Source organism: Pleurodeles waltl, chromosome 4_1 (genome assembly GCF_031143425.1).
Source record: "Pleurodeles waltl isolate 20211129_DDA chromosome 4_1, aPleWal1.hap1.20221129, whole genome shotgun sequence".
Lineage (NCBI taxonomy): Eukaryota > Metazoa > Chordata > Amphibia > Caudata > Salamandridae > Pleurodeles > Pleurodeles waltl.
Genome location: NC_090442.1, coordinates 869,745,791 through 869,770,754, shown reverse-complemented (window position 1 = coordinate 869,770,754; position 24,964 = coordinate 869,745,791). Strand labels below are relative to the sequence as shown.

The 24,964-nt window shown below is 42.1% G+C and overlaps 1 protein-coding gene across 1 annotated transcript in view; it reads right to left on the bottom strand.

Annotated features, from left to right (window-relative positions):
* The window catches only part of MGAT4C (MGAT4 family member C), a 943,730-nt gene that overhangs the window by 689,658 nt on the left and 229,108 nt on the right, over nucleotides 1–24,964 (bottom strand). Inside the window, exon 2 of the mRNA XM_069229623.1 lies at nucleotides 23,607–23,722. The gene's annotated coding sequence lies outside the window, so the exon portion shown is untranslated. The remainder of the gene's footprint in view (nucleotides 1–23,606; nucleotides 23,723–24,964) is intronic.

The window sequence follows — 24,964 nt, the reverse complement described above, 5'->3', positions numbered from 1 at the left end:
ATCTCCGCACACCTGAGACACCTGCATTGGCTCCCAGTCAGCAAAAGAATCACCTTCCGATTTCTCACCCACGCACACAAAGCCCTCCACGACAAGGGACCTGAATACCTCAACTGACGCCTCAGCTTCTACGCCCCCACCCGTCTCCTCCGTTCCACCGGCCTCGCGCTCACTGCCGTCCCTTGCATCCGCCGCTCCACGGCTGGGGGGAGGTCTTTCTCCTACCTGGCAGCCAAGACCTGGAACACCCTCCCCACCAGCCTCAGGACCACCCAGGACCACTCCGCATTCCGGAGACTCCTCAAGACCTGGCTTTTCGAGCAGCAGTAACCCCCCTTCCCCCTAGCGCCTTGAGACCCTCACGGGTGAGTAGTGCGCTCTATAAATGTTAATGATTTGATTTGATTTGATTTGACATTACTTTCTCTGTAGGATGGTGTGTATAAGAAATTTCAATATGGCGCTCGCTATCTACGCTGGGGCACACAAGGAAGGAGTACTCTCCGTTCCCTAAGGAGGTTTCCAGTAAGAGATGTTTATTTTGAGAATGTGTTTAATGGAGTGATAGAGACTGCGTATGTTGGAAGGCCTTTTGACTTACCACCATTTATTGGCTGGATAACATGAGTGCAGGATTACCAATTAAGCAAAGTGGGCACCGGTCTATGGGTCCCATTCCTTCTACGGGGCCCGTGACAACACATCAAAATAATATTGATTTGATCTTGAACGAAAATTACAATCAATCTTTCTTAATTTTTTCCAAAAGATAGAAAAAAAGGAATCAACTCAAAGAAACAAAAACATCATAGAAAAAGACTCTATACAGAAAATACTGTCTTCATGTAATATACCCATTAACAACTTAAAGTACATAAACTATAGACATCAGATTCACATAATAGTTTGTCTCTTAAAAGCTCATCTTCTGTCAGATGTTAGTTTGTAAAAAACATTTGGTGCAAACTACTTACGTGTAATGTTTAGTTTTGTGTAATAAAATTGGTTTCTTAAAATTGTTGTTTGGTAAAATTAAAAAAGAATTAGGCGATAATTTGCAAGGGGGGGGCAAAATTTCAGCTGTCTGGGGGCTTCTACAGCGTTTCATCTGGCACTGGGTATCATACTGTTTTAGCATAGCAACTGAATAATTTTTACTGGAACTCCAATTATAATTTTTCGGTCTGTATTTCACTTTGTTATGATGGATTTTCACTCATGTGTTACTTATATGGTTTGCGATTCGTATGTTACTCTTAGGCCCAGATTTAAGAGGGTCTAGCGCCTCCTTGCGCCACATTAGCGCCATTTCTTTACGCTAATGTGGCCCAACTAGACCCAAATCGCTGCGCCACATTTACAAAGTATGTACAATGCATATATATGGCACCACTTTGTAACCCCTAGCGCCACATTATGCCTGCGCCAGGCATAATGTATGCAAGGGGAGCGTTCCTCTGTTAGGGGGGCCAAAAAAATGGCGCAAAGAAATCTGACAGATTTCTTTGCGTCATTTTTTCCAGCACTTTTAATGCCTGTGCCATTTTTTGCTGTATTTTAACTCCTGCACAGAGCAGGCATTAAAAGGAGGCACACCATTATTTAAAATGGGCCTTTATGTGGTTTGCAGGATTAGCATCACATTTTTTGACGCTAATCCTGCAAAGCGCCAAACAGGTGTCAAAAATCTTGACACTAGTTCCGTAACTACTGCCATGGTGCGGCATAGATTAAATATGGTGCGCACATGGTGACATGGTTGGCTAAGGGGTGCAAGAAAAGTGGCCCTGCAGTGGATGCATTGCCATTTTTCTTAAATCAGGCCCTTAGAATTTCAGAATACTGTTTGTTTACTCGACACGTGCACATGTCCTTTTACGTGTCATTTCACTCATATTATTGACTAGTATAGCAAACACGGTGTATCCCATTACGACATTGCTGCACATTGTTAACAAAGTTTACAAAGTTTACATGGATAGTGGCTTATTTTAATTAGTTTCTGATTTAGCTTGTTCCATTTGTTAGAATTAACTGGTGGTGTCTTCTGCCTCAGTTCTGTTTGATTTATGTAACTTTGTGTTACCCTGTTGAATTGCTTAGGATACTGAGACTTTTGGGACTACACAGCCAGAAATTTAGAACGTTTTTAGCCTGAGCTATACATGGAAGGAGACACCCAATGACATATGTAAAGGTTAATTTTTCTGTTATTTCTTGGCATGGACCATTCTGGGCATGTGATGTCTCGTCTGGCACAGAGAGGGGATAACACATGACTCCAGGTTGACGGTTGGCATGACATAACACTTACACATTGTAGATTTATCTATTTCATTGTAAGTGGGTCTACATTTCAACACACCTGCCTCTCTATATATGTCTGTTGATCCTAGTGTTATCTTCTAATTTCTTCCTTTATATTATGTAACCTTTGGGTTCCACTATGTCATATGTAATCCAATTTTTAGTTTTAGCACTCACTGGTGGGTGAAGGTACCTTGGGGTTTAGTAACTATATATAGCGGAATTGCCAATACGACAAAACACATGTTGGTTGTGTAAACTGTAAAACATTCATACTTGAAATACTGTTAAGAAAGAAGAAATTAAGGAAGCATTTTTGGATCAAATAAATAAGACAACGGAAACATCTTGACTCCCTGTTGGACATAATTAATTGCTTCTTCACTGTGGAGTTCCCAGGACTATTTACTACTTGAACTTCAGCCCTCCCTGTTTGAGTTACATTTCTGTTGTTAGGCAGTCGTCCTCAGCCCTAGACCACTGTGTGTTGATTTGACTTTCAGTTACATTCTCAGAATACTTTGTGTAAAGCACCCATTTGCAGTCGCGGCTCGTGGGAATAAGAAGGAGGGGGCGGCGCACAGCAGGGGGGCAATATTGATAATTTGAAAATAATGAGAAAAGTGTTAGGATTGGCTAGAGCCAGGGTGCTCCCAGGCAGATTAGGAGCCTGTGCCTTTTCTCTTCAGCCAGGGCTGGAGAGAGCACAGTGTGCATGCGTGTTTGGCCGGCTCGAGATGGTCGGCCAAACACACATGAACACTGAGGGGAGTGCACAGTGCACTCCCATTGTCCCCATCACCCCACATGGACCCGCCCCTTTAGCAAGGAAAGAATGATAAACATAGTTTATTGTCCTTTCATTATTAAATGTTTGCAGCCTCTGCTGCATATGGCTGGGTCCAAACTGGGGTGGCATGGTGAGCAAAAGAACAATGGATTAAACCCAGATCTATGACTGGGGGTGAGTGTTTGACAATGTTCAGCATTCCGTCCATCACTTGTTGTTTTTGCTTTGTCGCCCTAAGTGGGAAGGGTATGCCCAGACGTGGGTCCCGTGCTTTCCATGCCACTGGATTCAAGCTAGCCTGGCTGATGAGGGGTGAAACCCAGGATGCTTGTTTCCGGTCCAGTGAGGACCTGGCTTGGCAGTTCGGTCTGGACTGTTCCCATGAGGAACAGGGTCAAGACTGATTTGCATATGGCTGCGTCCAAACTGGGGTGGCATGGTGAGCAAAAGAACGATGGATTAAACCCAGATCTATGACTGGGGTGAGTGTTTGACAATGTTCAGCATTCCGTCCATCACTTGTTGTTTTTGCTTTGTCGCCCTAAGTGGGAAGGGTATGCCCAGACGTGGGTCCCGTGCTTCCCATGCCACTGGATTCAAGCTAGCCTGGCTAATGAGTGGTGAAACCCCGAAACCGGTCCCAGGATGCTTGTTTCCGGTCCAGTGAGGACCTGGCTTGGCAGTTCGGTCTGGACTGTTCCCATGAGGAACAGGGTCAAGACTGATTTGCATATGGCTGGGTCCAAACTGGGGTGGCATGGTGAGCAAAAGAACGATGGATTAAACCCAGATCTATGACTGGGGGTGAGTGTTTGACAATGTTCAGCATTCTGTCCATCACTTGTTGTTTTTGCGGGGGAGCAACAATGCCCATTTGCCTGGCTGTTGCCTCTCTTTTGTATGTTATTAAGGGGAACTGCTTGCTTTCCCAGTGCCTGGACCACCACAGAATCCAGCTTGTAGGTGGAATAGGGGCTAGTGGTTGCTCTCGCCTCCTCTGCCCTCCTGTAGGTCTCTGCAAATGTAAGGGAGAAGGGAGAACGTATACCGCACTCTGCCTTCACCAACTGTCACATTTACCAGAAAGAGCAGAATTTCAAAGCTACACTGACATGGCTCTCAGAGAGACGACAGGTGTGGAGCCTGTTTCTTCACAGCTCCTTTCCATTACACAAATTCTTTGGGGAGGGGAAGGAAACATGAAAGGCACAAAGGTGTTAGATAGCAGGAGGGCAGAATTGTTTTATATATTTGAGTAAGGAGGCAGGGGAGCGTGCAGGAGAGTGGAAGGTGGGAGGTCTGGGCACATGTTCTGCTTATAAAATATCTAGGTAGTGGAGGGGAGGGTTAATCATGCAGAGGGTGGAGGAGTGGATTTCAGGATATCAGGTACTGTTTTTTAATGTCAGGGTGAGGTGGGCAATGCTGATGGGGTGGTGCATTGTGGTAAGATGTCAGGTATATATATTTCTTTTTAATCCGGCTGAGTTAAAGAAGGAGTGGTGAGAGCTGGACAGGAAGGGGTGGAAAACACAAGCTATAAGCCAGGGCTGGGGACGAGGCAGTATTGTGTGTGGTCCAATCCATGACTCCTCTAGGAGAAATCAAGTGGGGACGGGCATATGTCAGAAATTGAGTTTCTGCAATCTATCCAAGCAGGAACCACAATCCTAGTCAGGGTAAGTCAGATACACATAAAGTAGTTTGTGCTTACCCTCTAGTAGCTGAGCACCGAGCAGGGAGGCTTAACTTAAGAGGCAATGTGTAAAGTAAACAGTAAAACAGTGAGAGCACCACTCAAAAACACTGCACACCTGTTTAGAAAAACAGAGTGTGTTTTTATGAGTAAAACAAGACAAATGACAAAAATCCAATACATAGAAGTAAAGATTTGAATGTTTAAAGATTAAACTTGGTTGTAGTACTTTGAAATATAAAGCGCCAACCGGGGCTATCTGGTCGTGCTAGAAAAGTCCTCCAAAAGTTCAGGCCAATCGCGATGGAGCACGGTTCAGATACAGACCCAGATGAGTCCCACTGAAGTTTTACCTTCTCAAAGTTGAGCCAAGAGTACCACTCGAGGGAACTAGTTTGCTAAGTGAAAGGAGAGTGTCACTGGTGGTGGTCCACGAGCTCAAGGAGTTGGCCGGGTGTTGCAGACAAGCTGACTGGAGTCTCGCAGTCACGAGTGAAAATGCTTGCTGTGCGAAGAATTAAACTTGTGGCACCTCGCACTGATTATTCGTGCGAGCAGTGCAGTCATGAAGAGCTCAAAAGCTTGATTTCAGGAGCCACAAAACAACTTTCAAGAGCTCAGTCAGTGAGGGGTACCTCTTGGGTGTGAGGAGCTGGTTCAAGATGGGTCCAAGAGCTGTAGCAGATGTGTTGGAAGTCTTTTGTGTCCCTGAGATGTCAGAAGAACAGGAGGCAAGCCAGCAAGCCCTTGGAACCACTCTGGTTCTGGGTTGAAAAGATTCAGGTCCAGTCCTTCTCACTACCAGGCAAGGAGGTCAGCAGGCAGCAGGTCAGTAGAGTAGGAGTCCAGCAGAGTGACAGTCCTTTCAGCAGCAAAGCAGTTCTTCTTCCTAGCAGAGTATCCACAGGTCCAAAATTGCAGTGATTTGGTGGAGTCAGAAGTCCATTTCTTATACTCAGTGGTTACTTTAAAGTGGGGAGACTCCAAAGAGAGACCTTTGATGTGCACCGAATCCATGCCCTTCCTGTCCTGGCTCCAGACTCACTACGGGGGGTATGCAATCCTTTGAGTGGGATCAGGACACAGACCATTCAGGTGTGTCAGAGTCTGCCTCCCATCCTGCCCATGATGAGCGGTCAGGATATTGATGGTCTATGAGTCACACCTATGTTCCCTTTGTGCGTGGCTGTCTGGGGGAGCTGCACAAGACCCCTGCTGTCACCTACCCAGACATGTATGGAGACAGGCATAAGGGACCACATGGTTAAAGCAAGAAAATGCTTGAGGGTTCCTGTCTCTTTCCAATTGGAAATTGCACTCATAAAATGTAAAGAGGCAATCACAAAGTTAAACTATGGGAGAGATAGGCCTTGTAGTAGTGAAAATGAATGTAAGAGTTTTTCACTACCTGTGCATGTAAAACCTAAAAGTACATGTCCAACATTTTAAATATACTGCACCCTGCCCTTGGGGCTGTCCACGGCCTGCACTAGGGGTGACATATGTACTAAAAAGGAAGGTTTAGGCCTGGCAATAGGGTTAACTTGCTAGGTTGACATGGCAGTTTGCTGAACACACAGGGTCTGCAATGGCAGGCCTGAGTCATGTTTAAAGGGCAACTGAAGTGGATGGCTCAATCAGTGTGTCAGGCCCACCAGTAATATTTAATTTACACAGGTGGTGCACTTTACTAGGGACTTATAAGTACAGTAAATATGCCAATTGTGGATAAACCAGTGTTACCATGGTTTAAGCTGAGAGCACGCGCACTTTAGCACTGGTTAGCAGTGGTAAAATTCTCAGAGTCCTAAAGCCAACCAAAACAAATTCAGCAAAAATGGAAGGAGGAAGGCAAAACGTTTGGGGATGACCATGCAGAAAGTTCCAGGTCCAACAACATACATAACAAATGTATTGATGCAATAACTGTGAATAAAACAGATGTTTTTTACCTTGGTTTTCAGAGTAATGTCATAGACAATTTGAGCTGCTCTCTCATTGCCTATTTAATGTCTCACCATCTCTCAGGTGAAATACATTCCCCATAATCACAGTTACCAATCTAACATTCCACATATCTGCCTGTGCCCCAAATTGTCAAGAACCCCATTCACATTCTGGCTTCTGTACTATGGTTTTTTCAAAGAACATGCCAACACAGCTCTCTGGAGAGGGCAGACACTATACGAATGATGGGTCACTGTTTCATTGTTATAAGTAGTAGTTTGTGCCTCTCTGTGCACCGGCGCAAATATATAACAGTACCATATTTCTAGTTCCTTCATGTCTCAATTTCTACTGTAGTCAAAGGGAATTGACATACCATTTAATATAGGAGCAGATTGTTGTATTATGCATTAACAATAAAAATCTACACAAATCGCTGGTTGCCCTCTCTGTGTTTTAAGCAATTATCTTGTAAGATTTTCTGTGAAGGTTACAGCAGTAATGTGAACACACTTTCCATATTCTAAAATATAATCATACGGAATGCTTGCTTTCTTCTACATATTTCCACAAGAATGCATTTCATTTTTGAAAAATGTTCTCCACGTGTCACTAATTAGTCTCAGTTTGTATATCCTGCCAAAATATCCTAGACCAGCTGTCTCTGAGGGAAAACGTTATATTAGAAGTATTGATTCTTGCTGCCATTAGTGGAGCTCTAACGGCTTAATTTACCCCTCTGACACCTGAGCCTGGTCCAGATCTACTAAAGACTTAGGCCAGTACATTTTGAAGATGAGCTGGCTCGAATCCATATGCTAAGCGGACTATATTCATGTTTGTCAAATGCTACATGAGCCCTTCTTATTTTTTCACTGCAATTAATTAAAAAAAATTAAACATTTTTACAATTCAAAGTTGATATTTTTTAGCTGTGCGTAAGCTATGTTTCGTTGCTTTTTTTTAAACCATGTCGCCAAACTGTATTTTACATTTCAAAACCACATATGAATGACTTACATAATCTAGTTGATTAAATGTTTTAGTATTTAGGTGTTTATTAAGGAGCTGTGTGCATTACTTTCTAGTTACTGTAAATCGTGTATCAGGTGATGTCTAGAGTTTAATTTCCGTAGGTTGTGCCCGGGTTCATTATTTTTCTATCGCTATCCATTTTTGTGTGAGGCACTTTTAGGCATGCTCATGCTACAATAGACCTGTTTCAGAACCTTCCACATGAAATGCATGTTGGTAGGTTCTGCACCACAAAGCATTCCACATTCTGGGAACTCGAGGTGCTGTATCCAGGTTTAATCCGATTGAAAACGTGTTGAGTAATCCGATGTCCCATGGCAGAGTTCAAAATATTTTTTAAATAGTAGCTTGGTGTTATTTTATTGGCGGTTTTGCAGCCCCAGTAAACTGTGTAAGGTGAACTTTCAATTATAGACATTCCTAGGATCTGAAAACAGTTGTTTTTTCAGCACATAATTGAATAATGGGTGTCCAAAATTAATCCATGATGGTTCAGTCCATGGCAGACGTTGGGGTTTATCCACCAGGAATATGTACACGTACAATGATGTATAGTAATGATTTAATCAGACAGGTAGAACTTCTCTGGGAGTTGAACGCCCCAGCTAAACATGCAGCCTTCCGTCCTTTCAAGGTGGATACATTGAGTACTGTCATATTAGATAATTGTAACTTGGTTTAATTTCAGTGTTTAGAAATTGTAGAAGTGCTGTTTTGAACACTATATGAAAGACAAGCTACGGTCATAACCATTTATATGGTAAGTGCTGATATTGAACACGTTTCAGTGATTAGGCCATTTTAGACCAATGTTGGACACTGCTGAGCTAGTGTGGAGCATTGTACCATAGAGATTAAACCACTGGTTAAAGTGATTCTTCTGTGGTGGCTCTTCAGAAAAGGGCCCCATCCTTCAATAGCCGATCAGGTTTCAGGAAAACCGAGCCGAGCACCCCCATCCGCATCCCTGCACACAGAATAACCTAATAACAGCAGAACAATATGATTTTATTTTGAGCAGTGGTCAACTTGCTTCTGTGAAACTGTAGTAGGGCAATCAATGACAGTGCCACTCCATACAAGAGGCAAGTGGTGTTTGCATGACATGAATTGTTGGAAGAAATGTGATTGACCGATGCATTTTCCTCCTTTCGGGAGCCTAGCTGAAAAGTTATGTTTACCTTTTTGCAAATGAACATCCTGAGTACTACATAAACAGCAACATCTCAGTCTCAAATTTTATTTAGTCAGAATTTATGTAGAGACTAAACCAGCACTGCGCTAAACTAAAACACATTTTGTAAATCAAAAGTGCACACAAAAACCCCTGCTAGAAAAGTGACTTTGACACCAGGGACTCTGGATTCCATGTACCTCCTCAAGGGAAGAAACAAATCATTGCAACTTAGGCTACCTTGCTCAGGACTTAACTGACCTTGAAAATAAATCTATCATTTATAACAAGTGCAGCTCTATGTCACCATGTTCATCTCCTGACACAATTGTAATCCCGTGTCCTCTCTCAAGAGCATTTAGGAAAATATTAAGTTATAGAGTATCACTTACAGAGGCATCACTACCAGCCCCCCAACTTTTTTTGCAGACAAGCTTGCCATTATGATTGTCAGCTCACCTGTAGCCAGGACACCTTCTTACTGCAGACCTTGGGCCTCATTACGAGTGGCCTCTTAAACTGTGATCCAGTCACATCGCATTTGCAAGCAGTGTGAGGTCTATTTCACCTGGGGTTATTACCAGGTGCATTAAGAATCATACCAGTCATTATGTTTTGGCATACCAAGCCTGCTGGAATTTAAGGAAGGGGGAAAATGTCCTCTTTTTCACTGGAACAGGCAGATTTTTGTGAGGAAAGCAGCATAATGTTCATGTTTTTCACCTAAAACTCGAAATATGCAATAAGTAATGTGAATAAATAATAAAATTCAAACACGCTGGTGCTGAATTTAATCAATATGATGATTATCAAATCTGTTAAAAATTGGGTTTCTGGATGGCAGAGATATGCACCATGTCCAAGCAGGAACCACAAACATAGTTAGGGTAAGTCAGTTACACACCATAAATTATCCTGTGCTCACTGTCTGGTTGCTCGACACAGAGCAGGCAGGCTTAACTCAAGAGGCAATCTGTGAAGTATTTGTGCAACACTTAAAACAGTGAAACAGTGCAAACACCCTACAAAAATAATCCTCAGTAGGTTAGAAAATGAGAGCTTAATTTAATTTACAAAACAGACCAAAACGACAAAAGTCCAATCAGTAGAAGTCCAGTTATGAATTTTTGAAGAATATCTACAAATATAGTGCTAAGAAATTTAAAGCACCAACCGGGGCTATCTGGTCACGCTAGACTGGGGTAAATCCAAATGTTCAGGCAGACTACGATGGAGCACGGACTGGCTACAGAGACCAACTCTGCCAGGCTGAAAAAGTACCTTGTGTGGAGGGTTGCGTTGATGTCGAAGATCCGATGCAAGGAGCAGAGGGGACTATGTAAAGGCAATGCGTTTCTTCCAGATATCACAGTCAGGGATGTGTCGTCATCGAGCCATGCAGTTGTCGGTATGATGTCCTTGAGGAGAGGTGCAGCATCAAACCTTTTGCAATGAAGGTGCAGCCGGCAACGTGAAGGTGTTGCATCCGGGCTGAGTGTGATATAATGGATCTGAGCCATGCAGTTGGTGCTGTGCTGTCTTTGTCCTCAGCGGCAATGCGTTGGCATAGAGGAGAGATGCAGCGATTTCAAATGGCACAGTGGCGACAATGCATGGATTTCTGTAGAACCCAGCTGCAGAACCCACTTCCAAGGGCCCAGGACTGGATTGGCACAACTTGGCAGGGTAGGACTCACAGTAGGCAGAGTGCAGAAGCTGTAGTAGAGTTGAGTGAAGCCTTTGATGCCCCTTATACTTCAGAAGATGAGGCAAGCCAGGAAGGCCTTGGAGTCACTTTGGTTCTGGGGATGTAGAGATGCAGGTTCAGTCCTTCTCACTCTGAAGCAAGGAGGGTAGCAGGCAGCAGAGCAGGCACAACAAAGCAGGAGTCCAGCAAATGTACAGTCCCTTTAGCAGCAAAGCAGTCCTTCTTCCTGGCAGAATGTCCTCAGGTCCAGAAGTGTACTGATTTGGTAGGGTCAAAAGTCAATTTCTTATACGCAGTGTTGCCTTTGAAGTGGGGGAGACTTCAAAGAAAGGCCTTTGAAGTCCCCGCCCTTCCTGCCCTGGCTCCAGACACACTACAGGGGATTATGCAGCCCCTTGTGAGGGATGAGCCCATTCGGTTTTAAGTGTCCGCTCCTCCCTCCCGTCCGGTCATCAATATGCAGATGGCCACTCAGTCACACCTTCTGGAGGGAATGCACAAGAGCCCAGCTGTCACCCACTCTGACGTGTATTTAGAAACAGAAGGCACTAGATGATTAAAAGTAAACAAAACGTTCTAAAAGTAGCATTTTCTGAATTACAATTTAAAATCTGACTGCACTATACGTTGTGATTTTATATGGTGGTTCCAGAGACATTATATTTGTGGGTCCCATTTCTTCTCAATTGGAAATTACACTTATAAAACGTAACAAGGCACTGCTAATATTAACCTATGGGAGAGATAGGCCGTGCAGTAGTAGTGAAAAATGACTTAATTCACTACCTGAACAAACTTAATAGTGGATGTCCAACTTTTTAGATCACTGCCTCCGCCCTTGGGGCTGCCTAGGGCCAACCTTAGGGGGTGATTTATGTGTATTAAAAAGGAAGGTTTGGGCCTGGCGAGTGGGATGACTGGCCAGGTGGACATGGCAGTTTAAAACTGCACACACGGGATCTGCAATGGAAGGCCTGAATCATGTTTAAAGGGCCACTGAACTGGGGGACACAATCAGTGCTGTAGGCTCACTAGTAGCTTTAAATTTACAGGCCCTGGGCACATGTAGTGCACTTTACTAGGGGCTTATAAGCTAATTAAACGTGGCAATTTTGGGTGGTCCAATGTTACCATGTTTTAAGCAGAGAGTGTATGTACTTTAGCACTGGTTAGCAGTGGTAAAGTGCCTAGAGTCCTAAATCCAACAAAAATTAATTCAGTAAAAAGGGCAGGGGGAGGGCATGACCCTGTAGTGGGGTCAGGTCCAACAACAAAACAACACTGGGCCACTTGAAACAAATAGAAAAAACTACAAAGGCAATAGGCCTTTTCCATCTGTGCAACCGGGATCTGAAACAACATACCTGTATTCATCAGCACCAGCAATTTATGAAAGAGTTAGGGACTCACCCCTTTAAAGAATATTACATTACAATGCATTAACTCATAACTCAGCTACTTTTATCACTTATTGACTTTATGCTTGTCTTTAACTGTGTACAGTGCTCCACTGAATTTTGGCTCGGTTCACACCATAGAACAGTGGCCTTCAAACTTGCTAATGCTGCACCCCCCCAGGGGAAAAAATTAATCATCGCCCCCCCCCCTCAGAATTTTTCAAAACTATTCTATTAAGTTGGCAATGTTTAACTAAGTCTAGACTTAACCCGTTTTTATAGAGTTTTAGGACTCTATGCACTTTCCCACTGTTAACCAGTGCTAAAGTGCTTGGACTTTCTCTTTAAAGATGTTAAAATTAGCTTACACCTAATTGCCACATTTAATTTACTTATACGTCCCTAGTAAAGTGGTGTTACATACATCCACGGATTGTATATTTAATGTTACTAGTGGGTCTACAGCACTTATTGTGCCACTCTCTTACGTAGCCTTTAAACATGTCTCAGGCCTGCAACTACATCCTGTGTGCTGTTTAAAACTGCCATTTTGACATGGCAATATAAGCCCTTGGCAAGGCGGGAAGCTTAGTTTTTAATACATATAAGTTATCCCCAATGGAGCTCCTAAACAGCCCATAAGGCAGGGTGCGGTGTATTGTAAAAGTTGAACATGCACTTTTAGGATTTACATGTCCTGATAGGGAAATGCAACTAAATTCATTTCTGCAAGTACTAGGATAACATTGGAGTCGTTTTATGACCCATTATTTGTATAATTTTCCAAATGGGAAGGAATAACCAATTCATGTTTGGTGTTTCTGGAATCACAATTTAAAATCTTAACTTATGGTGAAGTTGGATTTTAAATTGCAATTCTGTAAATGCCACTTCTGGCAAGTTGGCATTTTCTTGCCTTAGCCATTTGGTGCCTGCAGCCTGTCTCCGAGTAATATGGCTGTGTGTAGTTGACAGTTGGGCTTTATGCATTCATCCACATAGATGGCCCATCACTGGCAGGACGGGTGGGAGGGGCTTGGCCCAGCCCCACTTACACTTATATAGGCTGTGTCCTGTCTTCACACAATGGTCTGCATATCCCCTGCAGCTAGTCTGGAGCCAGGGTCAGGAAGATGAGGCATCTGTGCACTTCAAAGGCACACCTCTAGAAACCACGGGATAACTCTGGTTTAACGTATTACATTTAATAAATGATAACTTCTGATTACACTCAAACAAATTGTAATTTAAAGCCCTATTTAATAGCAAAGTCCAATTCTAAATCACAACTCTGAAAATGCTACTTTTATAAAGTTGGCATTTTCTTGTCCTAACCATTTGGTGTCTGCACACTGTGTCACATGACTTGGTGTAGTTGGCAGTTGGCCTTCGCGTATTCTTTCCAGACAGCGTCACAAAGGGGTATTGGTGGTTGTAGGATGAGCCATCCTGACACGGATGGATGTGGAGCTCTCACCTACCATACTTGACTGTCCATAGAGGCTGCAACCTGCATTCACAAAGAACTTCACACTAGCCTTTTGTGACCTTAGACATCTTGGGGCCTGGGTAGGAGAAGTAAGGAAACCCCAGAACCGGGTGGGGAATGTCTAGAAGTTTCTCCCACTGCAATGCTGGCACCTTTTATAAATATTGGATCCTGATACCCACTCTTCAGAACGCTCCTGGACCTTCAGTTACTACAAGAAGATGGACTGCCCTGCTGCTAGAGGGCTGCCTTGCTACCTGAGGCCTCCCCTGCTGTCTGAGAAGGAGGACTGGATCTGCTCACTTAATCCCAAGGTACCTAAATTGACTCCAAAGGTCAGCTTCTGATCTATTCAGAGACACAGATATATATGGCCTCCCTGCAAATGGACAGCTGATCTGCTGCAACTGGACATGGTTGGACCTGCAACTGAACCTCCCTGAGCCTTGCTGGACTTTGCAAGACGGAGCCACTGATTCCCAGGAGGCGCCTCCCAAGCTCCTGGGACTCATTGCACTGGACTTTGAGAAGGAAACTTTTTTCAGCAGTACTAACCTGAACCCTATGTTCAGCCTGAGCAACATTGCAATAGGCTTGAACTCGCGTGACCAGATAACCGCTAGTGGCACTTTGTGCATTTAGGAGTTATACTTACCTTAAATCTTTGAAATTGCATATATCAGGTTCTACCGATTGGATTTTTGCTGTTTTGATGTCAAATAATTTATTACATTCTACTCTATTATTCTACATTAGTGTGTTATGTCTTCACTTTATTATTAAGTGCTGCATGTCTTTACACATTGTCTCTAAGTTAAGCCTGACTGCTTTTATGCCAAGCTGCCAGAGATTTAAGCACAGGTTATATTAATGACTTACATGGTTGACCCTGACAAGGATTGGGGTGGTTGCTTGAGAAGAGCTCACACCTCTTCAACTAACAACCCAATTTCTCGCATTAGGCAAACAGCAGTTATCTATTATGTGATGTGTATGTGCACAGTTTATGGTTAAGGCGGCATACAAGCACAGATTTAGTTAATTAAAAAACAAGTGGTGTGTCATTGGGTGCATTACCAATCTTGCACCATTATTTGTTTGGCAAAGGTTCAATAAGCTCTGCATGATCTTTCCCTAAGTGCTGTGTTCAGGAAATACATAAATAAAAAATGACTAACATCATTCTCTTATTAAGTTACCTGCCTGCAGGTTACAGTCCAAGTGATCTTTATGCTCAAATCCCACCTGCCTCATATATAAATGAAGGCACAGGTTTGGGTTGTTCTGCAATACATCATGCAGGGTTTGGAGATGCAAAAATGCTCTCACAATGTGAACACATTTTTGTTCCCGGAACTATATTTCAACTTTATGCTCACTATTGAACATCATATGTAACTGTAATTGTAAATGTACATCATATTATATAAACAAAGCCTAAGTTGTCAGCAAAACATTTATAATGGTATCACTGTCAAACATATTTACTAGCACACAAAAACATTCAGCACTGTGTCAAGCCCAATCTGTAGTGCACTAATGTATAACAAGGACAGCGTATTTAAATACATGAATTAAAGAATTTTCGCAGTTGTGAGCAAAGTGGTGCCCTTCATTTCTCAAGGATTCTAAAGCGATGATCGTTGTAATAAATCTAAATGGGACTCACTGCCTTACAAGCTCCCCAGGAGCTTGTAGGAAAGTGGAATGTCTTGATGACAATGAATGCCTCCAGGCCAAGGCGCCTGTGATGAACTCACAATATGCTGCATACAAGAGCCTCCGTCTTTTTGAAGATCTCAGAACTAATGGGCCTTGCATGGGATTTATTTTCCTTTGCCCCTAGTAGTGTGTCATGCAACCAAGTTTTTGTTTGTAACATTGATGCTTAATGATTTTTATACGCACTTTACTCACAATTACTTACCTCATCTCCTGACCTCTGCGCTTTCCTCCTAGAAGGTATAAAGAGCAAAGGACCTATCTTCTTGTCCTAGCTGTTGGTAGTCTCTGTAACTTGTATCTTCCTTCAGCAATAACCAATTGCCCTAAAGCTAGTCTCTTCCTGCAAATTCCTAGGCCCCAGGGTTTCCTGTGCTTCCAGCTGAAGTCAATGGGACATACTATCAGGGATACTCAACACAGCATTCCTCCTCATAATTCCTAGGGAACCCTTTTCTTCAAGGTACCCAGCATATTGACCCTCTACATTCTTCCAGGGGAAGTGGGAAGGCCAGTGCTACTGTGCCTGGAGAAAGAGTCCATTAGTGTACAAGGGATACAAGTTCAGAGTCTCACCACTCCAAACAGGGGTTCATCAACACATTGGGTCTGTTAACATCCAAAGATGTTCATCGAAACAGTGGGTTTGTTGCCTTTCCTATTTTTAAGTTCGAGTTTCTCTTCAAATCTTTGCACTATGCAGTGAAATAAAAATGGTAGAGTGGGCATCTCTGCCTAATTCGGGGATGTTGCATGACCCTCCACCCCTTACCATTTCCTGTGAGCATTCCAAAGATTTGCCCACATCCTTGTGTGGTATCTTGGGATTTTTAAAGATGCAGACTCAAGTGGTGGCCTCAAAAAACTGTGATTGTATTACCCACATCGTTATCTCATGCTGCAAAACTGATTCCTTTTGTCTAAGACTTCAAATGGAACCCATGGTGTGATTGATGTCAGAAGTCTGCCTGTTCCCCTTTTGTTCCTTTGAGAAGTGCATGCTCAGGCTTGTCAGTGAGTGTTAGCTAATCATCCTAAACTTCTTCAATCCCACTTCTTCCCTCTACCAGAAGAAGGCTAGTCTCTTCTCTTCCACCTGTCACCCTTAGAGTGCCCTTCCCCAACCCTTTTGCCTTCTTGACTCCTGTTTTTTTAAATCTGTAAATTTGTTTTTGTTGGCCCGAGGACTAGTACACTTTACCACTACAAAACAGTGCTATAGGGCTTGTGCTCACTTCTTTAAATCTAGTAGAATTAGCTTACATTCAGTTTCAATTGGCTCATTTGAATTATTTATAAGTCACTGCTACAGTAGTACTACATGTATCCAGGGGATCTAAATAAAATACTACTATTTGGCCTGCAGCATTTACTATGCCACCCATTTAAGTAATCTTTCTAAATCTGTCTCAGGCCTTCCTTTGCAGCCTATGCACAGTTTAAACAGACAGTTTGACCTGCAAAATAAAGCTTTTGCCTGGCCTAAACCTTCATTTTTACAACATATAAATCACTCTTATGGTAGGCCCTAAAGAGCCCTTTGGATGCATTGTACTTAAACAAGTTAGACATGTACTTTTAAGTTTTACATGTCCTGGTTTTGAAACACTTTTAATTTAGTTTTTCACTACAGCAAGGCCTACCTCTCCCATAGAATGATATTGGCTTAGCTTGTTATATTTCATAAGTAATAACATTTGCTTGGGAACAGGTATAAATGTTAAATTCAGTCTCTGAAGAATTGTAATTTAAAATCCTCTTTAATAGGAACATCAAATTATACGTCACAATTCTGAAAATGCCACTTTAGAAAGGTGGTATTTTCTTGTCCTAACCGTATAGTACCTGCAGCCTGTTTCCTCAGTCACATATCTAGGTGTTGTTGGCATTTGGCTTATATGTATTCCTCCCAGACAGTGTCACAAAGGGGGACTGAGTGTTAGCTGGATGGGCCATCTTAACAGTATGGGTGGGGCGGAACTGTTACCTACCACACTTGCACATCAAAAGGGGCTGCCTTCTGCACTATCAAAGAACTTCACACTAGACTTTTATCACTCCCAGACAACCTGGGACCTGGGCAGGAGAAGGAAGGAAATTCCCGAACCAGAAGTGGGAGGAAGTCTAGAAGTTTCTCCCACTTGAAAGCTGGCATCAGGTATAAATATTGGATCCTGAGACCCACCCATCAGAACACTCCTGGGCCTGCAGACCCTACGAGAAGGACTGCCCAGCTGTCTCAGGATGCCGTGCTACCTTAGGACTGCCCAGCTGTTTGAGGACTGCACTGCTGCCTGAGGCCTGCCTTGCTGCTTGAACCCAGGACCACCAGAGTGTCTCCAAGGCCCAGTCGACTGGCCTCCTGTTCTGAGCTACAGGGGCACAACAGGCTGACCAGAGGCTTCAAGTCAGTGAGAAGCATCACTCCGCATCCCAGTGTAAGTCCTCACACCAGCAGCTGCAGACTGGGGGCTTCATTAGAACCAACACAGCATGACACATCCCAACACAAGTCCTTTATTCACCACCTCTAGGCAGGTGGCTCCTTGGAATTAATACAGCACAGCATCTCTAGGTAAGTCTGCATTGCAGCCCCTGTGTTCTCATTTTATTACTGTTGGTGTGCTCCATAAATACTTTATACATTGCCTCTAAGTTACTCTTGACTGCTTTTGTGCTAATCTACCAGAGAGTTAAGCACAGGTTAATTTAGTGACTTGGTGGTTCACCCTGATGAGGAAGGTGGTTGTTGCCTGAATAGGATTTCACCCCTCTTGACCAATAACAGAACCTATTTCACAAAATGGGCCTATTACCAGGGGACGTTTTTGAACTTTTGAGATGGCCAGCAGAATAATCAACTTGGCCCAGCAGGGTAGTTCAAACCTGAACCTCATTGAGGTTGTCCCAGCGAAATATTATCAATGACAAAGTACATCAAACAGGCCATATGTGGCCAAATCAATATATTATACTCTCAGGATCCTTTCAAACATAGGAAAAGTCATGTCAATCACATTTCTATGTTGCGCCAATCCAAAAATGTATTTTGCACAGTTCTTACTCAAAGTGACATACAGTCAAGGGCTGCAATCTTACAAAACACAAAGAGGATACCACTCTTTAGATGATAATCAAATTGTACTCCTTCACAGGCTATCCCATCTGTGGCAAAACTACTAGTGCAGAGCTACTAGGGTGAGCCAAACAACAGTCTTTTTCACTCAGCCTGCACACCTATGCGTAAGCATGTGAAAACGTGTTTGCATGTAACCAATGCAGGGCATCTCAGCCCAGCTGTGCAGCAGCAGGCCTTATTTTTAAAGATGGGTACTGGCAATTACAGCTAAGAAACATGTTGACAGAAACTTACTTGGGGTGAGATTCGATTAGACGATATCACAGCAGAGACGCTTTAACCAGGACATCTAAAATAAAAAAAATCTGGGACAATTAAGTGGTTCCGAATACACCTCCTCACAATATACTTACAAGTGACGTTCTGTCCTGCAAGTGACTTATGTCAAGGTCCAATTTTTCAGACAATAGCGCTAAGCACGCCAGGACTTGAAGTTTCACTTTCCTTATTAAATGCATGGATCTATGAGTACTGGCTTGCTTGATCGTATTGGCTTGAAAACAGGACTGGTTGAAGACACCCTGGGCCACGGTGCAATTGACAACCCTGAATTATCAATGTTTTCTGTTTATAATCAAACTATAGATAACACCCAGGGTACTTCTAAAATGCCACTGATATGTAAGAAATGTCAGCAAGCTTCAAGTACTGCAGAATTCTGCAGTATAGGCAGTTTTTAATTTCACTGAAACCACAGACATTTCCACAGCTCGAAGACCGCACTGGCTTCCATAGCTCACGATGGCACACAAAGGTTTTTTGGCTCCACCCTGAATTACCTAAAGCAGAGGGTCATACCATACTTTCCAAAAAGAAAATTAAAAACTGTAGGGAAAGGATCTCCTGATGCCCCCTAAAATTCAAAGAAAAGGGCAGGAGGGAAGATATTTTCCATTATGGCTAGCTCAATATGGAACCTTTTATGAACGATGTAAGGAATATTACAGAAATGTCAACACGTTTTAAGTTTTACAAAGGCTTTAAAAATGATTTTTTATGTAGCTCCCCTTAGTTCACTTCGAGCTAATACTTAGTTGCCCCAGAATTGAGTTGTTCATGCTTGATACATTTGAAGTGATTTCAGGATTGCAACGACCCATTTCATGCAACCCCAGTGCAGGGAAAGCTGCAACAAGCTTCCATCTTCCCTAGCTCCTTAGTCCCACTAAGTGATCTACGTGCCCGAAAAAAGATGATACATTTGCTTTCCCCCATTAAATAATTCTACTAGAACAGTCCAACCATTTTCCTAATTGATGTAACCCCCTATATTTGAATCAGTGAGCAATGCATCATTCATCATGTCATAGGAAAATGTCCTAATTTATCTCAAGTCAACTCAACATGAAAAGTTTCATCGGGTAAAGAAAGCATTTCCATAAGACTCACAATCAACTCAAATCATACACTCTCTTCTAACCACAATGCCAAAACACATCCAATTACACTTCTTATCTGTAACATATATGTCCAGTCTGATCTGCCACCTTTATTACAATATACTGACATTGCTCATCATTTATAGAATAGTCCTTTTTGCCATAAACTCCTATAAATGTGATGTGCACCTTCTACAACACGAAAGCCAATGTTTCTTATGGTACCAGATACAATTACTATTTATTTGGCATCCACGCAGTATAGTCACATGCGGTTTCGTCAACTTCTCCTTTTCCTTGACAGACAGGATCACACCATCTAGTTCAAGATCTGTGATCTTGTTGGAAAGTTTTGTGTTGGCTCAAATCCACATTATAGAAAATGTTCTCACTTGCCTGCAGGGTACAGTGAGGATGCATGATATCAGTCTGATTTACAATTAGTGTAGGTTTGCATCACACAATAGCTATTCTACATAGGAAATGAAACAAATGAACAGCTGGCATACCTACGAGCTTGGACGTGCCAGCTGCCTTTGACACTATTGATCATTGTCTCTTCTGGAGCCTCTTTGGACAGTAATTGGGATGGCAACCAACGTAAAAGATGGGGTAGCCACTGTCTTGTGGGTGCACACAACAGGTGCATCTGAACACTTTCCGATCTGGTTCAAAACAAGCTAGAGTAAGTATCAATAAGGTCTGGAAAGGTATTGGCACCATAAGGCAAATTGAAATAATTGCCAAACATCTGTTTTTAGAAACAACTCCTTATAGTAAAATTATATTAAAATCATCATAGCATTGATAACTAAGGGCATTACGTAGACGTTGGCTGACAGGATACGCTGTCAAAAAGTGTCAGATATCCTTCTCCTGTATTTCAAGTGCCACAGGCTTTCAGGCATATGTAAATCCTGTCAATCAAATTCAAAATAAGGTTGATAATCTAATAGCACTGTTGCTTATGAAAGACTAATATGTCTTACATCTTTGTCAGACAGCTTTCTTCAGACACCTTATCACTGAGATAAAATAATCATCTCATGAAACTATATATATGAATGAAAGAAATATTAATAAACATAGTGTACTATTTACTGTATGTTACAGTTTAGTGCAGAGTACTATGCTTATGAACTGTGACAAGAGTATTGCCCCAAATGTTAATGGGCTAGAGTTGGAATGATCGGTTATCTAATCATTTATCTAGCAACACTACACTAAAACAACCAACTTCCTAATAAATTAATATAATATTATCTGTCATTATACATTAAGGTATACTGGAAACCACTATGAATTGCAACTGTAGCAGACACTCAATTGTAAAATAAGGAACAAAATAGTATAGTATCTAGTTTCAAAATATTATTCTGGAAAGTTTAACTACACTTCAAATTACATGTTTTCAATAAGCAGTTTTAAGTAAAGGTACTAAATAATCCACATGGCACTTTTTCAGTCCAATTATACCAAGTAAAAGTTCGTATTAAACGCATCTTGACCACTTGCTTTCAATATGAAAACCTAGATCCATTAAATACAAAATCCACATGTGGTTATTCGTTGCACCATTATCTTCTCTCTCTTAATGTTTCTATACAACAGTAGGCACAGGTCATCAAGGAACATCATTTTGATTGTCAGATGTATGTTGGTGATACTACCTAAGTGGTTAACTTGAGGAGGAAGGCCAGGCATAACTGTATGGGGGCACCCATTCTTAGGTTAGAGGAAGCAAGCTCGTTCTGAACTGGTTAAAGGCAGAGATGTTTGTGTTAGTGGCTTCTAATTCTAAAGCCATCCCCTTCAAGACTGCCCCTACAGGTAATACTGGGGGTGACAACCTGGAAAAGAGGTTCAAAGGAAACTTCTCGTACATCTGCCGAATAGAAAAGAAGTGATCAAGCATAGATTTCTGTCCTGAGATTAACAAACTAACTGACGCAGCTCTTCTACACTCATCCCAGTCATACCTTGATTAGTGGTTGTTTTTTTCAATACTGGGGACAAACTCAGTCTAAGTATTTTGCTAATGCTGAACTCAGAAAACGCAGGGCCTGATTTAGATATTGGCAGATGGGTTACTCTGTCACAACGGTAACAGACTTCCTGCCTGCTGAAATCTAAATCCCCTGATTAGATTTCAGCGGATGGGTTACCCGTCACAGTTGTAATGAAGCAACCTATCAGTCAATATCTAAATCAGGCTTACTCTGTCACAGTGGTGATGAATATCCAGCCTGCCAAAATCTAAATCCCATAGGATATAATGGGATTTAGACTTCAATGGATGGGATGTCCGTCACCGTGGTGACAGAGTAACCCATCCACCAATATCTAAATCAGACCCTCAGTCTATTTTGAACCCAAGTCAGTTGTATCTGGAGACGGCAACCAACCTAAAACTGTGCAATGCATCTAGTTTTGCACCTTCAAAGCTAACACCATATTTTAACAGTATTAGACCATTTGTATTAAATACCTTTACAGTATATTTCATTACCTCATTTCATCATATCACTAGGGATGGGTAGTAAACTCCGCTCCTCCAGCAGACTTCACTGTGTTTTGCCCACTCTGTGCTCTGCTTGGAGTTCCAGAAAAATGCCCCCAACTGCCACGTGGTGGAGTTTCTTTTCATGCGCGGCTTGCCAACGCTAAGTCTGTGAGTGTGAGTGATAAAAACGAGTGCTAGAGTGCCTCCTGGTGAGATTTCTCAGTGTGGGTGGTCACAACAGGTTACTACCTCTTGCACTGAGAAAGCTTCAACTTGTGTTGAGAAAGCTACCATTTGAAAAGAAAATCTACTTGAGTGGCAGGAAGAAGTAGAGCCCTCTGGTGGCCACATGGCGCCATTTCCACTGAATGTACAGCTCAAGACAAGCTCCCAGCCATAAAAATCAGCATGAGCAGCACGACGTACCAAATCCACCACTCGCAGAATTTCATGGAATCTCGCTGAGCTTTTAAGTAACTCCATGGCATTCCACAGAGTGAAGATCCGCGAGTTCCTCCCACCCCTATATATCACTTAGATCTGTTGAAGACCACCTGATTATGACTATTCGTGTGAGTAAGATGACAAAGGCTTTCTAGAATGCTAGAACTGAAGGCTTTGAACCACATTGCTAATAACAGAACGTCATTCATATTCTATAGTCTATAAAAGATAAAATCTTACAGAAAGCATAATTCAAGGGTGATATACGCCACCTTGTCATCTCTTCTCATTTACCATTGTTTCCTTTATGGTTACTTGTTAGTTACAACAAGTCTTGGCTGGTCTGTAGTTTAAAGTTCTTGAAAGCTGCTGGCAACTTCTGACCTATTCACACCTAGCTCAAATATAGTGATACAGAAGAGCCATGTGATGTGAAGGCGTCTTACAAATCGAACCAGCTTAACATCCTATACCTCTATTTGCAACACTAGCATGCTTACAGAGTGACAAAATTAGAGCTCATCTCTGGCCCTCGTGCACCACACCTACGTCTTCCCACATGTATCATCTACCACCCATACACCTCCTTTACCTTTCATGGAACAAGCATTGCATGCCGATCTAACACCACTTCTGCTTCATTGACATGTTTATCCGTGGCAACAGCACCCATATGAAATGATGTAAGCATATCTCCGGACCTGGTGCCCTGTAATGAAATATTCTCACATATTATCCCCTCCACCAACAATGTCTCTCAGCTGCAACAGCTCTTGTATTGGTTAACATTGCTTGAATGGAACACCAGTGGAATTTGCACACCAAACAAATACTAGAGGACAGTTCTGGAGGGCTAAATAGGTTGTATTGATTTACCTCAATTCCAAGCAAGGGAAGATTTCTGAATCAGAGATTCCAATTGACTTTACAACATCCTCTTGTTATTCACAGCCGCAGATGAAGTCGCATCCCATCCTCAAGTAATCCGTAACCTGTAATACGTTTTGAAAACAGTAACTACATTTGAAAACATGTCCACAATAAATGTTTCAAAAGGTTTAATGAAGAACTCAAGGAACGGGATTAGTAGTTTTGCCTATAAAGTTGACTTTATTTTTTAGAAGCTCAGCTTCATGCATCATGCAAAGGATTTCCACTTGGCACTCTCAGATGGTTTGCATCAAGTACGCCATCTCATCGGGTCTGACTTAAACACATAGGGCCTTATTCATAAAGGGCCTCCCACTTGTGCATTTCTTGTTGCAGAGATTTCGCCTGGAGAGCGGGGACTCCCCCACAACTGTAGGGTCTGCGCCAAGAGTGTGGAGGCCCTTTGTGAATTAGGCCTATACGATGCATTGATGCATTGGTGCATTGCTAGTATTCACAGATGATGTAACACAATACAATAACTAAGCAAAACTCCGAAACCATTTTAGATAACTAACAATATCCTGTCTGCCTTCCTATTACATGCTGTAGAAGAAAACAATCCTTAATCACAGCTTTGTGCATTTCTAAGACAAGTTTGAATGCTTGTATAGAAATACTTTTTATTTACACTGAACAGAGATGTCAGTCTGCCACTGTGGCATATTTATTATTTCACAATTATCAGTGTGAGGCTGATAACAGTGAAGTTCCAGATTATAAAATGCAGATGCATAAATATATTCACATATGTGTGTGAGTGGGTAATTTATTGCATACGAATATCATACTGATATACGTCTCTGATGGAGAAAAGTGGTCTGGGGACAATCGGAGATAAAGTAACCACTACAACCCACTCTTAGAGTTACAATAAGTAGCATCTTTGTTTTGGTCCTACGTTGAAATGCAACTTTTGCTTCTGAAAAAAGTAAAAAATACCAATTAATTACAGTGTTTTTGTGCAATCTGCAGTTTTCCAAATCTCACAACATATTAAATTTTCTAGAAATATATTACCATAGAGGAGCTCTAAAGCATCTGATATATAGTAGACAAAGCCTCATATTCATAATGAGAAGATTTATTCATCAAAATGGAAGAAAACGTGCTCCTTAAAAACACTTGAGTCCTCTAAAACAATTTAAATCCTTTCATTATAAGCATCATGTGGATATGTTTATCCGCACCATGAAGATTAAGCTGATCTGATTCTTACCCTGCAATTTTACTGCTCTATACAGTAATAAGCCTACTGAAAGGATATGCATCACTTATACCCCATAAAAGAATTCATGCTGCTC